This window comes from Argopecten irradians, chromosome 15 (genome assembly GCF_041381155.1).
Source record: "Argopecten irradians isolate NY chromosome 15, Ai_NY, whole genome shotgun sequence".
In the NCBI taxonomy this organism is placed as follows: Eukaryota; Metazoa; Mollusca; class Bivalvia; order Pectinida; family Pectinidae; genus Argopecten; species Argopecten irradians.
Window position 1 is genome coordinate 7,632,670 of NC_091148.1, and position 18,666 is coordinate 7,651,335.

Here is an 18,666-nt window from a genome sequence, read left to right on the forward strand (position 1 = left end):
GCGGGATATCATCTTTTGGCGCCACTTCATCACCAATAGAAACAATAGTCCCGCACAAACATTATCAGGTATCGCATTGTACATGAAATAGTCCCATTAAAGACCCACTTCCTTCCCGAAACAAAAATTAAAAGTGTCTAAAAACAATCATAATGTAAGAAATTTTATATCAATGGCCTAAGATTTGGTAACAACATCAAACAAATGCAAGATTCCGTGCATAATCTTTTTTTAACAGTGAAGATTCATTTCGCTGTTTTGCTGTCTGGCGGAGTGATAGTCAACTAACGCACATGCGTCTGCTTCTGGTTTGATAAGAATATAATAACACACTGTAATTTTCCAAAACCAGATGCAGACGCCTGTGACTAACGCCTGGTATTTAGGACAACGGTTAGAAACATAAGATGACTCATGTTATGAAAATTATAATTTAATTCATTTGAATCAAGTAGTTCTGAAGGTGATAATAAGTGTAATATCAACGGTAAGCTAATAACTTTTGTGACTCTACATAATTATCAATCTCGTATTACATTCCCATTTTAAAAATTAAAACTGTTTCGGAAAACAGTGGTCTTTTAACTTAAAACAAAAGACACAGGTAATGTATAACTTAAATATATAGCATCAGATTTATTAAACAATGCATTTCAGACAAAAGAAACACGTAAACTAAACATGATAACAATAAAATATCATTTGACACTTACAATAAACCAATGCTGACTTCAAAGATGATAACACAGAGATATTAATTACATGAAAATCATTACTAACATTTAATTATATAATATCTTAAATTTAAATGCGCCATAACTGGGGGCAGTGGGCGGTGGCCCAGTGGTTGAGATGTCTCAACCTATCACCACAAGCCCTCCACCTCTGTGTCGCGAGTTTGAATCCCATGTGGGGCACTTGCCATGAACTGACCACTGGTCAGTGGTTTTTTGCCAGGTACTTCGGCTTTCCTCCACCAACAAACCTGACATATCCTTACATGACCCTGGCTGTTTAATAGGACGTAAAACTAATAAAACCCACAATCCCAGCTATAACTGGGCAAAAATTTTGGCATTTTTACTATTTCTTCGGTAATCTATTGAAAAACATAAGATTTGATGAATTAAGCTGTGAAAATCATTCAAAGGCATAGACAAACATGTATGATGCCTTTTAAACATTTGCTTACAACATCAAAATTTTGTGAATATTATAAAAAAGTTCTCGTTTCTGATGCTGTATGGATATTTAGATGAATAAACATATCTGCAGAAGTCACTTAATAACAATTAAACAATTACGGTACTTATAATTAATTACGGTACTAATAATTAATTACAGTACTAATAATTAATTACGGTACTAATAACACTCCTCTTATGCATCATTATGAAGATTACAGCACATATAAATTTAATTGTAATCACAGACGAAATATTCTAACACACTCTTCACTGTATTTCTGTTTCACAACTTCATATTTGCATATTACAGAGTTACCAGCTGTTGAAAGTATTGTTAGTTGCCCTATTATTAGTTTGTGTGCAAAATGGCGCCGTTCTCTCTAAATTATCACATTATTCTATTTCATCAAGTTCAGGACAAGATAACTTTGTCATGTACAAATCCTGAACAAACGGAATTTGGTATTTATTTCCAGTATATGTAATTACATATAATAAATTCTTCAATCTATAGTCATCTGATTAATGTCTTGATTAACTCATTCGCCCCTGAAATTTCATAATGGACTGTTCTGGTCTTTGATTGAGAAGAGCCTAAATGTGTCTTCAGGGGTGGAATGAGTTAATGAATCACAAACCAACTCATTCACCCCTGAAATTTCATAATGGACTGGTCTACTCTTTGATTTAGAAGAATCTAAATATGTCTTTAGGGGTGAATGATTTTATGAATCACAAACCAGATAGCACTAAAAAATCATTACATATTTTGGCAATGATTAATGGTGTTTTCAATCGTTGCCTGGTGGATTGAAGGTTTCTAGTTAGTTTTTTTTACTGTCCCATTGACAGTCACTTTGAGCATCAGCTGGCTCAGGACTTACAAATACAGTAATCATCAGGAGACTGTGCTATTTCTCAATGTGTACTGCAGACATCACTATAGATGAGAGGTAGTTTATATTTTGTGTTACTAAAGTTGAATCTGCGTTTAATATCAGGAGTTTTAAGGCAGAACTCCAATTCTATTTGGGGGCCAAATCTGGAAAAAAAAAGAGAAGATATCACAGTTTGAAATTTGATATTTCTATAATGCTAGCAAATATATATTAATACAACATGCTCATTCTTCAATCTGTTAACTTTCTCTTCTTATAATAGTTAAATAATAACATACCGTATTCACTGTGATTGGCGCCCAGGCCACTTAAAATAATATATCAAGGGGGTGCTTAATCATAAAGGAATCCAAAATAAGTTGTGGAACCTCTAAAAAAGTCTGCTATATCTGAACTTTTTCTGTACTTAAGCCACACTCATCTGTTATATCTGTTCAGATGCGTAATGACGTCATGATTCACATGTGAAAGACTTGCAAGTTCATAAATGGGACGTGGGTGAGTGGGCGGGGGCTGGGAGGAGTTGGCCTTTATATTGGATACATTGCTGATGTTTCAGAAATATGGGATGGGGGAGTTCATATAACTTCATCTCCTTCTCCAGAAGAGGGGAGGGGCACTTTTACGAGAGGAGTGCTAGCTACAACAAATACAGTAGTACATTTTGTATTACTTACACAGTTAATAAGAAAAAATACTGGGTCTATAATCTGGATATTAGAATTCTGGAAAACTCATAATCTAGACAATAATATTTGGGAACAGATTTAACTATGGACTATCGTAAGTACTAAGTACCGGGAATTCAGCAGAAAATTTGCAGTTTGAACAAAAAAAAATTGTCCTCGTATGAAATTAAAAAAATAGATAGTGACAGACACTATTGCTTAAATGATTTTAAAATGCTGTTAGAATTTCTCTTAAACAAGTTTACTGGAAGATTATGTGCTGATATGTGTGACATAGTACTTACCCTATAAACTGCCCTGGTATACACCAAGCCATACGATATTGGTCCAAAGTTACGAGAGTCGTGCGATTTTGATTTGTTGTCTCCTTCAACCCATGAAAATGGCCTTTGGAATCTAGAATAATAATAAATGATATAAATTTCATTTTAACAACTTTTATGAGATCCACAATGCCATGGTCAAGTTGGATAAGGCAAGTTGATATTTTCATATTAGATGATTTTCGGTAAGATTTGGTAAGTAAGTGGTAAAATTTCAACTCGCCAAATCATTAATTTGCTTGTCGTTTTGAAAAGAAAATGAAAAGGAACTAAATTCATTGACATTTGTTATATTTATTTATTGTAGGTACTAATAAATGTTGGAACATTTTATCATCACTGTAGTATAGTGTAATAACAGTTTATTTTCAGAATGTGGCACTTTGTGCAAATGAAAACTAGTTATATATGATTTAAGTATCACTTGCGTTTGTCTCAGCTCATTTAATGAACAGCAGGACTGATAGTCTTAATTTAAGTAGACTAAATGACATGAAATACGTCAACGTCTCAAGGTCCGTATATGGTACCGTGTTTGGACGTCTGATTCTCTGACTGTCTATATACAATAACAACTGATGCACCTGCTCGCCAAAAATTGTACAATATTTTTCAATTAGCCTTTTCAAAAATGAACTCGCATTTGGCCAGTTGGCGAGTGTTAATTTCGAACCATGTGATTTATATAACAATAAAAAGTAAAGGTTGATTCCAGTGTACTATTAGTTTACATTGTCCAAACATATTTCCAAGTTTACATTTTTTCAATTTGTGTTCTCTCTTTGCGTATAACAGAGTTATTTCCCTTATTTATTGATTGCAATATCATGGTTTTTTTCCAGAAAAAAACAATGTAATTTTCTCTCACAAAGTAATTATGTCACAACCGATACTAACATTAAAGGGGAATAACTCTGCGAATTGAAAAGACAGAATAAGTCATTGATGGACAGTCTTTACCTTTATATCCATATCTAAATGTGCTCGTAAGTTTAATCTATAATCAATTATCATGAAAATCTATACTAAAGTATCTAGGACACCAAATGTACATCATACAGACCTAAAATGATACATGTATTCCGTCTTTGCGTATTACAGATTGCAGAGTTACCTCCCTTGCAGGTAGGTAATCCATTGTGACATCACTACCGTATTATGTGAGCAAAATTCATGTCATATTTCTACGAAAGTATGACATCACATGTCCACTCGCAAACACATATAACAGCATAATCAATAACTAAAAATCAAGGGTAAATAACTCTGTAATATATAAAACTGGAATAGTCATATTTTGGTATTACTTACTTTTCTGTATCTTCCGTTATAGTACACTTTCTCTCCCTCCATAGCTATGACCCGTTTACACAGGTACATGAACGGATCCTCAGGCGACTTGCACATTATCACCTCACCACTGTAAGATAAATTATTCAACTGCAATAGGCGGAGTCATGTAGGTGTTAGACCAGTAACTAACACATACAACTGTAATAGGCGCAGTCATGTAGGTGGTAGACCAGTAACTAACACTTACAACTGTAATAGGCCGAGTCATGTAGGTGGTAGACCAGTAACTAACACTTACAACTGTAATAGGCCGAGTCATGTAGGTGGTAGACCAGTAACTAACACTTACAACTGTAATATGCCGAGTCATGTAGGTGGTAGACCAGTAACTAACACTTACAACTGTAATAGGCCGAGTCATGTAGGTGGTAGACCAGTAACTAACACATACAACTGTAATAGGCCGAGTCGTGTAGGTGGATTAGACCAGTAACTAACACTTACAACTGTAAATAGGCCGAGTCATGTAGGTGGTAGACCAGTAACTAACACTTACAACTGTAATAGGACCGAGTCATGTAGGTGGTAGACCAGTAAACTAACACATACAACTGTAATAGGCCGAGTCATGTAGGTGGTAGACCAGTAACTAACACATACAACTGTAATAGGCCGAGTCATGTAGGTGGTAGACCAGTAACTAACACATACAACTGTAATAGGCCGAGTCATGTAGGTGTTAGACCAGTAACTAACACTTACAACTGTAATAGGCCGAGTCATGTAGGTGGTAGACCAGTAAATAACACTTACAACTGTAATAGGCCGAGTCATGTAGGTGGTAGACCAGTAAACTAACACTTACAACTGTAATAGGCCGAGTCATGTAGGTGGTAGACCAGTAACTAACACATACAACTGTAATAGCCGAGTCATGTAGGTGGTAGACCAGTAACTAACACTTACAACTGTAATAGGCCGAGTCATGTAGGTGGTAGACCAGTAACTAACACTTACAACTGTAATAGGCCGAGTCATGTAGGTGGTAGACCAGTAACTAACACATACAACTGTAATAGGCCGAGTCATGTAGGTGGTAGACCAGTAACTAACACATACAACTGTAATAGGCCGAGTCATGTAGGTGGTAGACCAGTAACTAACACTTACAACTGTAATAGGCCGAGTCATGTAGGTGGTAGACCAGTAACTAACACTTACAACTGTAATAGGCCGAGTCATGTAGGTGGTAGACCAGTAACTAACACTTACAACTGTAATAGGCCGAGTCATGTAGGTGGTAGACCAGTAACTAACACTTACAACTGTAATAGGCCGAGTCATGTAGGTGGTAGACCAGTAACTAACACTTACAACTGTAATAGGCCGTAGTCATGTAGGTGGTAGACCAGTAACTAACACTTACAACTGTAATAGGCCGAGTCATGTAGGTGGTAGACCAGTAACTAACACATACAACTGTAATAGGCCGAGTCATGTAGGTGGTAGACCAGTAACTAACACTTACAACTGTAATAGGCCGAGTCATGTAGGTGGTAGACCAGTAACTAACACTTACAACTGTAATAGACCGAGTCATGTAGGTGGTTATATAGACCAGTAACTAACACTTATACAACTGTGAATAGGCGATGATGAGTCATGTAGGTGGTAGACCAGTAACTAACACATACAACTGTAATAGGCCGAGCCATGTTTTATTAGATTGATGTCTGAAACGTCACAGTCAAAAAACCTAATATCATAGATATATGTTTTCTATTTATTTTATATAAATACAACAGTTTCATTTCCTAAGAAATTTTAAACGCTATACTAACAGTACATTTGATCATTTCTCTTCCAAACTGCTATAAAAGCTTCATTCTAATTGGTCAAAACTTCCGAAGAGAGGGAAAACGTGGCAGATTGTATCAGGTAACACACAATATCAGAATGCAACATAGTGTACACCGATTACGTGGATTTTAAACGATGATGACCGACCCTATAAAATTAGTGCCTAAAGCAAACAAATAGCAACATAAAATATCTTTTGTTTTAGACCAAATTTAAATAGTTTTTTAGTTTGGTACTGATTCTGTTATAAGATGCCAAGACAACAAGTTTTATTTGGCCTTGTGAAAATTGATACTTACTTCTCGAGTTTGCCCTTAGCAATGGATAAACAGTCGCCTAAGATGATGTCACCAGAATAGATTGTTGGCTGCATCGAGATTCCAGAACACTAGAACATTTAGACAAAAAGGTCTTCATTAGATTCATGTAATAATCAGCTTGGAAATAAAAATCATATATTGTAAGCTTACATAGATTATAGCTTCTTCAATTTAACATGATTGGTTTAGTGAAATTCCATTGTATATAAAAACACATATGTAGCCATACCGGTTCAAACAGTATTAGAAGATGATACGTCTACAGTAGTCACAGCACAAATTTTTGGGGTTTACTAGTCCAAATGACTAGCAGCGAAAAAAATTAACGTCACAGATTGCAAGGGTGAGTTACCGGTGAGTTATAATATAACAAGAGGCCCATAGGGCCTGTATCGCTCACCTGATTATTGTAATGCCAAGTAATGTTCTGAATACAGGATCATTTTCTTTTCTGAAGGAATTTAAAGATTTTACTCTAATTTCCCTATTGGGACCCATTCTTTCTGCTCCAAGGGGTCAGAGCCAAAATTTATACAAACTACGTTCCCCTTCCCCCAAGGATGTTTCAGGCCAAATTATAAGCGGTGAGTTATAATATAAAAATATTGACTTACAACCGCTACAGTTCCAACATATTCTGTGGTACAGTGAACAATGCAGCCTAATCTGACAATCCTGAACACTCTCCTCCCAATCTTGGTCCAATTAAATGATCTCATAATCAGTCTGTCTGTCAGACATCATAAATTACACAGACTCTTCGAGGCCGTTTTGAATGTAGCTGCATCTGAAGAAGAAATAGATTTGCCATTATACTTAATTGTCTATTGTTCAAAGATGAACATTTAAAGAATCATTACATACAATTGGGGAGTTATCTCCCTTCATTAACTTTATTTACAATGAACTTAACAATTTTGCACATTCCAAAAACAACTCATTTTAACTCATATACCTCTGAACATCCATATGAACAATAATAATCCAGTCTTTGAATTAATTAGATGAGATCTAATGTATTTCAAGGGGTTATTGTCTTATTGATCGAGTTACAATAGATGCATGAAAGTGAAAAACTTCTGATGCACACTTGCCAACCCTCCCTAAAACAGATGGAGACTCCCATTTTTAACCCCCATTTTAGGCCATTTTAGCAAGTCCAAATTCTTTAAAAGTCAAAATGTCAAAAATCTGACTATATCATCAGAAAGATCAGGTCATAATATGTAAAAATCAACCTTTAATTTCTTCATATAGGGTTAATAAGTAGACTTTCTTGAGGTTAAAATTTAACCAAAATAACGTCCGATAGAAAAACGGCTGACCAGTCGACTCTCATGTTATGGGAGTAATGCATACTGTACATCACATTTTTTGACATTTCTAAAAGACTTTTTTTATAATTAAAAGAGGATAATTACAGCAAATAAATCATGCTTAATAAGATTTTCTGCAACTGTATTATTTTGTACGAATTTGTTTATATAAATGATACAAAAACATCGAAAAAATTGTATGTTCCAACACTGTACACCGTTGTATAAGCCATTACAAAACAAAAATATACTTTCGCTTTGTGGTATCCAAACGTATCGGGTTACAAATGTACATTCTGAAATGATACTTAATTGTAAATCATATCCCAGAGGAAATGAAATGTTTCTTTTGTCACTTGTTTTTGTCTAACATACCATACTATACCATGAACCTTGCAATTTATAAGCACATGTGTCCTTGCAGCCGGTAGGACTTTGACCGGATGTTTCTATAATATTTGTAGAATGTCGAACCGGATCACGGTTTCGGCTTAAAAAAATCCGGAAAGCAAAATATGAGAGAAAAAAAATACACATATCATTTGTTTCCATTGCTTGGAATTCTTGTGGGTGTGATTTTTTTCTTTTTAACTTTTTTTGTAATGTATTATTTATTCATTTATTTATTTATTTATCTATTTTCTTTTTTTTTTTTTTGGGGGGGGGGGGGGGGGGGGGTGTAATAGTAACAAATTATGTCGTTACAAATCCCCCTTCCCCTAACATTTTTTTTTTAATTGTAGTTTTAGATGAAGAAAATAATTATTAGTATAACATATTCTTCGTTTTTTATATGGTGTCCTAAGCCTTTTCTGATTTACATTTTCAAGGTTTGTATAATTTTTGATTAAATCATTGATCCTTTGATATTTTAATTATTCAGTGAATATAATTGGTTCCCCGCAGGTCTACACGTTTCATTTTTAATCTATTTTCTAACTGTATGCCAGCTGTTGATCTGTTAAAGATATCAGTGAGCTATGTTGTTGTTACTTGTAATACATGTACCAAATTAATAAACTGCAAACACGGCGCAGTTTTTTAGTAAAAATAAAATGTGGACGGTTATCAGTTATGTGATATTGGAGTAACAGTACCAAACTTATACCGAAAATAATATGTATATCTATATTGTTGCCTTTGAAACTTTATCCACAACGTTTACTAAAAAGCAAAAATACATCAATGATAATTCTAATATATGTTTCTACATTACAGTATAAGTGTAGATTTAAATTCATTATTTCAAAATTATACCGAATCCATAAAATCGTATATTCATTGTCGATACTTTTGTATATCATACCGAGATTGAATAGTATGATATATATGAACATTTACCGTATAATCCAAAAAGTAATTATAACCACATATAGTGTTCAAATGAAAAATGAAATTACTTTCATACATGCATTATAAATAGATATAATATCTTGTACCTTTTCAAAAATATACTTAGTGATATTTAAATAAGTATATTTAGTGTGGTAATGCTGTAACCCTTCTTGTATGACTATACATGTAGATTCGGAACGGTGAAAATACATGCTTAGAATTTTTACCAATACCTTAGAAATTACGGGAGATTGCTATATGCCACGATTCCGTAATTACGGTACTAGACTGGTTTGTTTGAATAATTAACGTCCTATTAACAGCTATGGTCATTTTTAAGGTTTAATCTTTAGTTGAAATAGTTCTTAGAACCATTTTTGTTTCTAAATAATTCAACGTCCATTATTGTTTTACCTGTGTACGACATATATTAGTCCGCTAAACCTGCCTATATTATTAAGCTTTTTTTATTTTTTTTTTATTTTTTTTGCCTAATATATAAGGCAAAAAAAAATTTAAAAAAAAGCAAAATAATATAGACAGGTTTAGCGGACTAGACATATATATGTGTGTAATACATATTCCAAGGTAACAAAGATAATGTTTATGTAGTGAAATTTCGAAAGGAATGGCAAAAATGGGAAAAACTTGTTCTGCTATAATTAATGTATATTTAATTTATTTTCTTTCTCCTCTCTGTTTATCTCTCTCATATGTTCTGACATATTTTGTCTCCTGGGCTTTGAAACAAAATTTGAAACAATATTTGCGTTTTTACTTATATTTTAATAGAATATAATGACAATAATTTATCCATCCCCCATCTCTCTCTTTTTCTCTATCTTTTTTTTTATCTTTATGTCTATCTATATCTCTGTGCCTGTCTCTATTGTAGGTCTTTCTGTCTGTAAGTTGTATCATATGTTTATATGTTCATGTGTGTATGTGGGTGTGCAAGTGTGTGATGGTGTGTATGTTCATGAGTGTGGGTGTGCAAGTGTGTGATGGTGTGTATGTTCATGAGTGTGGGTGTGCAAGTGTGTGATGGTGTGTGAAAAGATGTATATGTTGTGTACCAAGTACCGATATGTATGTATATATATCTTCCTATAAAAATAATGACGAATGATCGTGATTAAGTTACATGCCAATATATGTCCATGTATTTATAAAATTGATTGGAAAAAAATATATAGAAAAAAAATATATTCCAAGGTATGATCAGGGATATTTGATTTCCTTTTGCTTTTACATGTTCATTTTAAAAATGGAGGTGACAATAAAAAACCTAGATCATAGATGAACGGGGTTTCCATATTTCAAATCACAATCCAATTAACGGGTGTCCTAACCTGATTGACAGTAAGACAATAGCACATACCCGATATAGACCACCGAATAGCAAATTGCCCGCGGCCATGGTAATTACAGGTGAGTTCGATGAATGGCGTTGTGTACAGGTAAACAACATCCTGGTCCAGGTATTACATAACCATCAAACCAAAGGCATGGCTAATTATATATCTATATCAGAGTATCTACGCGTATATCGATTAAAAATTGAAAGCGACCGCACGGTCTGAAAAAAATAGTTTTTTACCTCAATATTTATATTTATAATATCAAAAATAAATTCTTTCTACCATATGTTGAAACGTTTTACGACATTGTAACAAATGTATCTCAATGTTATTCGATTAGCAACACACAACACAATTTGTGTAATGATCAATCATCGGTGTGTACGTACGTCAATACTTTAATCAAGGATTTCTTAAATTGTTACGTAAACAGTCACAAACTTTGTAATTGTGCATTATAAAACCAATTTTCATGATGTAATACTTACCATAACTTTAGTATGCAAATACGCTACACGCTACCTACACCCATCTTTGTAGCCCCAACAAACATAAGATTTGAGAATCCCGTCTCCCTACCGTACCTCATCTCGTACTCGACGAGAGTAACATAGAGTGGTCTCCCTTCCTCAAAAACCCTTTATGGAGCCACAGGGGCAAAATGGCTGAGGAGGAAAGGGGAGGAAACAGAAGGGTGGGACTCCATAAAGTTATGGTAAGTATTACATCATGAAAATTGGTTTTACATTGAAAAACCTCAATTTCATTTCAGTAATACGTTACCATAACTTTAGTATGCGAATTCGTCTTACCGTAGTGGAGAGTCCGAAGCCAGGCAGCCCAATCAAACGTAAAATCCAGGAGACAAGCCCCAGTAGGGAGAATAAAAAAGGGGTTCCAGGAACCCCCCGAAGGAAAGGGATAAAAAATGGAATACCTCCCAGAGAAAAGAGGAGTACCATCGTGATGCCTGCCCGCATACACTTAAAACCAAAAATAAATACCATGTCTAGGGCGGAGGAACAGTCACAGACTGAGCCGCCACAACTGGACCCAAGGAAAACAGTCCCTCAGAATGAGAGGACAGGGACCGGAGGTAAAAGTCAGTGAAAGTAGACTGACCACGCCAAAAGGCAGCAGACATGATGTCCTGGAATGAGGACCCATTTAGGAGAGCCAAAGAAGCTGCAAGGGCTCTAACCTCATGAGCCCTCACCTTACATTTCGCCCGAGATAGATCATTAGATAGCTCATAAGCAATCTTGATCACCTGACATATCCATCTGGAAATGGATTGGGAGGAGATATCCTGCTGACCCTGTTTAATGGGCAAGAATAGACGAGATCGAGTACCTCGCCCCCCCCTAGTTTTATCAAGGTAAAACCTAAGTGCTCGACAGGGGCACAGCAACTGATCATTCTCCTCAGACTCAACAGAGACTGTCAAGGAAGGAATCCTAATGGGATCGGGCGAAAAACCAGGAACCTGATTCTTTGCCAAAAAGGCAGGATCAGTGAGAAGGGTAACGGCAGAGCTATCTCTGGCCCAACGAAGGCACGAAGAGTGAACAGACAAAGCATGGATATCACTCCTCCTACGGCCTGAGGCAAGGGCAAGCAGGAAGACAGTCTTAAAAGTTAAAAACTTTAGGGAGACAGACCCCAAAGGCTCATAAGGAGCCCCCTTCAGTGACTCTAACACAAGAGCTAGGTTCCACTGTGGAGCTAACTGCCGTACCCTAGGCCTGTCCAGACTGAAGCCCCTAATCAAAGCAGACAACGAGGTGGAAGAACCTACCTCTCGCCTATCATGAAAAGACAGTACACTGGCAATAGCTGTGCGGTATCCCGCAATAGTACCAGAGGCGAGATTCCGTTCCCTAAATAAATAGAGAAGGAAATCTGCAATCAGCTGGACAGAAGCCTTGATCGGATCAATCTTCCTGCCGATACACCAATCACAGAAGATCTTCCAGCGTGACTGGTAGACGGCAGAAGAGGAAGACCTAATTGATCGGGCGATGCGGGCTGACACGTCCGAAGAAAAGCCTGCCTGAGCGAGGCCTCCTGAGATAGCTTCCACGCGTGAAGGTGGAGGATCTCGGGACGTGAATGCATCGTCCGTGACCGAGGCTGGCGCAGGAGATTGGATCTGAGTGGAAGAACCAGAGGAACATCCACCAGAAACGACAATAGCTCCGGAAACCATGGTTGTCTCGGCCACAGGGGCGCTATCAGAAGGAGGGAGCAATGATGCGTCCGAAACTTCTGTAGAACCCTGCCCACCAGGTTGAATGGAGGGAATGCATAAGCCTGCATCCCCTCCCAATCCAGAGATAGCGCGTCCACAGCCCAAGCCAATTGGTCTGGCACCGGAGAGACAAAGGTTGGCAGCTGATTGTTCAGGGAAGTGGCGAAAAGGTCTATATGAGGCCTGTCCCACACCTGACAAATGCCCTCGAAGATCGAGGGATTTAGTTGCCATTCTGTCAGAACCGGCTGGCGGCGCCTGGAGAGAGTATCCGCCAGAACATTCAACCTGCCTGGAAGATGCTTGACTAGAATAGTCAACTGCATTTCCTGACAGAGAAGAAGAACACGGATAGCGAGGGCACAAAGGACGTGGGACCTTGTCCCCCCCTGTCTCTCCAGATACGCGACAACTGTAGAGTTGTCCGTAGCCACACAAACCACCTTGGAATGCAGAATCTTTCGAAAAGCCTGCAAAGCCAACAGAACAGCCCTCATCTCCAGCACATTGATGTGCTCGGAGAGCTGATCCCCAGACCATTCCCCCGACCGGCAATGGCCATCGAGGTAAGCCCCCCAACCTGTCATGGACGCGTCCGTGAACAAGGTCATGGTGGGAGCTGGCTTGGACAACGGAACCCCCTGTAGAACATTGTCTTTGAGAGTCCACCACCGTGCAAACTCCTTCACGGACTGGTTGAGAGGAAGCCAAGCCTCCCATTCCCTGCTGGCAGGAACCCAGTTCGCGAGGAGAAACATCTGGAGAGGTCTGATGTGAAGTCTCCCAAGGGGGACTACATCTGCCAGGGAGTTGAGATAACCCAGAAAACTGAGAAACCAACGCACCTGGACGTGTGACCAACTGATGAAGGTCAGAGCAAGATCTCTGGCCTTCTCGAACTTCTCCAAAGGTGGAAGGGCAATGCCCTGAACCGTGTTGAAACGGTTTCCCAGGAAGACAAAGTCTCGAGAAGGGGAGACCTCGGACTTCTCTCTTGAAGGAATGAAGCCGACTTTGAGCAAAAGTTTCAGGACCAGACGGGTGTTCTGCACCAAAGATTCCCGCACTAGGTGGAGCATGAGGGAATCGTCGAAATAGATGTGAACATCTATTCCCCTGGAGTGCAGAAACCCCACGACAACCTGCAGCAGCTTGGTGAAAACCAAAGGAGCTGTCGTGAGCCCGAAAGGCATGGCCCGGAACTGAAAAACCTTCCCGTTGCAAGTGAAACGGAGGAATTTCCGTGCCGACTTCTTGATGGGAATGTGGAAGTAGGCATCCTTCAGATCTACTGAAGTAGCCCACATCCCCTCTCTCACCGAAGCTATGATGCTCCGTGGAGTCTCCATCTTGAAGTGAGGAGAATCTACGTGCCTGTTGAAGGCACTTAGATCTATGATGGGACGCCAAGCTCCGGACTTTTTCCGAACCAGAAACATTCTGGAATAAAAGCCTGGAGTGCATTCCACCATAGGCACCTCCTCGACCGCGCCCTTTAAAAGCATGGTCCTTACTTCCTCCTGGATGGCAAGTGCCTTTTCTGGATCCCCCGGAGGAGGGAAGAAGATAGGTCTTGATGCCAAGGGCGGATCCCGCAAGAGGGGAATGCCCAACCCCTCCTTGACCACAGACAAGGCCCATGTGTCCTCTGTGATTTCCTTCCACTCTGGGAGGAAGAAGGACAGACGACCTCCTACAGGAAGATCGGGACGAGGAAGATCGAGACCCTCCCAGGCGGGAGAATCGCTTCCTAACCCGAAACTGAATCCTGCGGGAGAAGGACCGGAATCTAAAACTGGAGGAGCGGAGTCCTCCAGAACAGACCCCTCGTCTGGAATGGCCAAGGAGGGGGAAAAAGAGTCAGGAACTCTTCTTCTTACCCCCAGGAGGGTTCTTGCCCTTCTTACCCTTCCCCTTGTTGCCCTTGAAGTAAGGCTTCGACTTCGGCTGTGCAGTAGACTGAGGAGCTGAAGTTCTAGCCTTCTTCTTGGGAGGCACGGACCCCTGCGAGGTACTGGCCTTCACGGTCTGCAATCTCTTCAAAAGAAGGGCAGAAGCGACCGAGTCCTCCTTCAAATCCTTCTGAACAGAAGGAAGAGTCCCTCCAAAAAGAGTGGACCCAGAGAAGGGGGCAGTCAACAATCGGGACCGGTAAGGTTCTTCGACCGGGCGGTTTTTCAACACAGAAAAACGCCTAGCCAACAAGACATTGGCGAGCAATGACACCTGTAAAGACGCCAAGGCTCTCAATGCCCTGTTCAGGGCAGAGGTAACTCTGTCCTGAATGTCGGCCTGCTCTGTCTCAGATATCCGACTCTCAGGCACATCGGATACCCTATATAGACTAACCGTCAGAAAGTCTATATAAGACAGAATTTGAATGGAAAGGCGCAGCAGCCTCTCCATCTTGTGGTGCTCCTTGGAGCCGAACACCACCTGGTCCACTGACTTGCCGGGCCAAGCTGCCAATTCTCTAGACTCCAGCTTAGCTGGCTGAGAGGACAGCAGTCCATCGTGAATGGCATAATCAGAGGCCTGAACCTCTGATAAATCACCAACACTGAGCTGCAACCCGGCAAACCCAGGCGTGCGAGATGAAGAAGAATTCTTCTCCATAACTCGAGACTGGGCAGTGGCCAGAGCTGAAGACACAATAGTGCCTTCTGGCAGTGAGCGATCTGACTGAGCAGATGCCCGTGGAGCCACCAAAGAACCCAAAAGGGTGGTGGACTCCGGGATGGATGATGCGGAAGGTGGTGGGCAAACCTCCGCCCCGAGAATCCGAGATACATCGGCCCTAAGGGCCCGCATCCCAGACAAAACCTGCTGGGCATCCACCTCAGCAGCCTCGAGGTCACCCTCCTCCTGGAAAACTTCAACCTGAGGATCTGCATCCGACAAACCAGATTGGTCAATATCGGAGCAGCCAGGGGAGAGATGAACAACATCATCATCCTCTGCCGAACCCACGACCTCACAGTCCATATCCTCCTCGTTGCCTGGACCCGAGGTCCCAACGGGGAGAAAAGGGCCAGCAAAAGAGACAGACTCAGGAAAACTCTCCTGAGCAGGCTCCAACAAGTGGCGTTTAGGAGCCGAACTCCTAACCACAGAAGCTGAGGGCTTCGACCTAACGGTCGAAGCTCGACCCTTGGACTCGGAGACAAACGGGACTGCACGAGAAGCAGAAGTCCTAAAGGTCCGGCGAACCTTTCTAGGACCGGCACCCGAAGCAGCAGTAGGTTGGGGGGGGAGCAACCGAACCGCTGACAGGTCTCCGCGAGGGAGAGACCAAACCCCAAGGGTTCCAAGAAGGAATAGCCATGGGGTTAAAACCGTATCCCTGAAAATACGGAAAAGGTCCCGTGGGTTGGGAGTGACCCCAGAACTGGCCAAACTGGCCTGCCTGAGACTGGGGCTGGCCAACCTGACCAAAGGACGAGGTTGGACCACCACTCCCTCCAAGTGGAAACCCGGACATGTATGGGCTAGGCCCATAACTACCGGGATGCTGCTGAAACCCAAAACCATCCGCAGGCTGGTTTGGGGGGCCCAAGGATGGTTGCCCGCAGGCACCCGTATACCCTAAGCCAGGGGGAAAAGGAGGCCGAAAATCGGACACCTGACCAACAAACCCAGGACCCTGAGGATGACCCCCTGGGAAAACCGAGCCAGCACACTCAGGAGCGGACCTAATAGGACCGGGACCAGGTAACTGGACGGGGAGGGAAAGTTGGACCAGAATTGATGCCGGGATTAGAGAGCTGCGCATCACTAATCCCAGTGGAAACGGACAAACCAGAAAGGAAGTCTGTAGTCCCTGAACCCAAACTCGGACGAATAGGTCCGGCATCAAGACCGCCCCCAACAGCAACACCACCTGGAATGCCGGAGCCGCTGACAACGTCAGAGACCGGCGGCTGGTAGTCCCTACCCGAAGGCAAGCATGGAAGCTTACGAACATTCCCAGCCAATTCGACCCTAGACCGAGAAACGTCAGGGTCAGGCTGCCCCTCCCCTACTCCAGGAACATCCTGGACAGGAGGGACCACCCCCTGATCTCGAGAAGAACCTGTAGAGACAGGAACTACCGAGACAGGAACAGAAACAGAACTAGAAGCCTGCTTCCTTCTCCTCCCGTAAGATGAGGACGAATCCCTCTTACGGGAGGACGAAGATCGCCTTGGTGTAATGCCGGCCTGGCCAAGAGCCTCTCCAACTGGACAAAGTTCACAAGGAGAGGACTCATGACAAGGGCGACATAGGGGACATGCATCATGTGGGTCCCGTTCCTCATAGAAATGGGAACACCCATGAGCAGACCCCTGACGCTGACCCGAGCGGGACATACCAGGCATTACAACGACAATTACGTAAACAAGGTAAGAAAATTACGTCAAAAACGTAAAATATAAGCAACACACGCTAAACCCGTAAAAACAGTGTTAGGTGACACAAATCTTACCTAATAACAACGGCAACGAAGCCTCAGCGACGAAAAACCGAACAAAAACAAACGTAAACAAACCGGAAACAGCGAGACGTCACCAGTAATGACGGATCGCACGGAAAACCGGCAAGCACGTGGAACAGTCAAAAAACGGCCGAAAAAGGCACAAAAAACGAATGACCGTACAAAAAGAAAACAACACAGGGCAGATGGGTAAACACACAACTGAATGTGTGAAAAAATTTGACTAAAACGTCAAATAAATGGACCTAACAGCGAAACGAAATAGACACAATGCAATTGCCGTCCGAGCTGTGTAGCGCCATAAAGGAAAGAGGAAGGGAGACCACTCTATGTTACTCTCGTCGAGTACGAGATGAGGTACGGTAGGGAGACGGGATTCTCAAATCTTATGTTTGTTGGGGCTACAAAGATGGGTGTAGGTAGCGTATTTGCATACTAAAGTTATGGTAACGTATTACTGAAATGAAATTTGTATTTGTGCATTATATATATAATCGGGCGGTCAGAATTTTGGACCTCGACATCGACGGCTTACAGGTTATTCCGGTCGCGCGCAGCACGGAGAAGTTTCTATACACGTGCTAATAAAGCCATTTCCAGCATAAACTGAAATTATCGATTCATTTTTGACTGCACAAATCCTTTAATTAAAGATGCTACACCGCTGACAAATGATAATTTTTCACTATCAAAAACAGGAGCAGACGATTTAGTATCTTTCTTCAGTTACAAAAGTTACTTAACACCATTACCATCATTAAAAATTTTGAGCTTCTAATTTTACTTCAAGTTAAAAATATGAAAAATAATTAATTGCATCCCGAAAAAATTCCGTGGCACTATACCCTATATGGACTGGAGTACTGATTGCGCATGCACCAAAGGCAAGATAAATTATCATATATTATTTTTGTGTTAATTAGACATATATATATATACACGATTAAACATTGTTCAAGTGATGAATATCATTTATGCTCTGTCGGCGGTGGAGCATCTTTAATTTCTTATTAGTTAACTATGTTGATTTCATATGGATTTGAAAAAGTTTTGAGATACAGTGTTTATTAAGTTTCTTACAAGAACTTACACTTCGAGCTACTGAATTTGAATATTAAATGTACATGTATACAACGAAGGAAATTACTGCATGTATATAGACAGGTTTGTCTATATGTGACCACCCAAAGGACAGAGTGAAACGGTCTTTATAGACAGGTGTGCTTTTTACACAGGTTGAATTGTATTGAAATTGGTAATTTGAAACCAATAAACGTGGTCTTATTAAGCAGGTGGTCTTTATATAGAGGTGGTCGCTAAGGTAGGTTTTATTGAATATATATATTATTATATTTATT

At 40.4% G+C, this 18,666-nt stretch overlaps 1 pseudogene; it reads right to left on the reverse strand.

The window, feature by feature from the left end:
* Nucleotides 1–2,184: 2,184 nt before the first annotated feature.
* Nucleotides 2,185–8,554, reverse strand: LOC138309680 (mitochondrial inner membrane protease subunit 1-like; annotated as a pseudogene).
* Nucleotides 8,555–18,666: the final 10,112 nt, after the last annotated feature.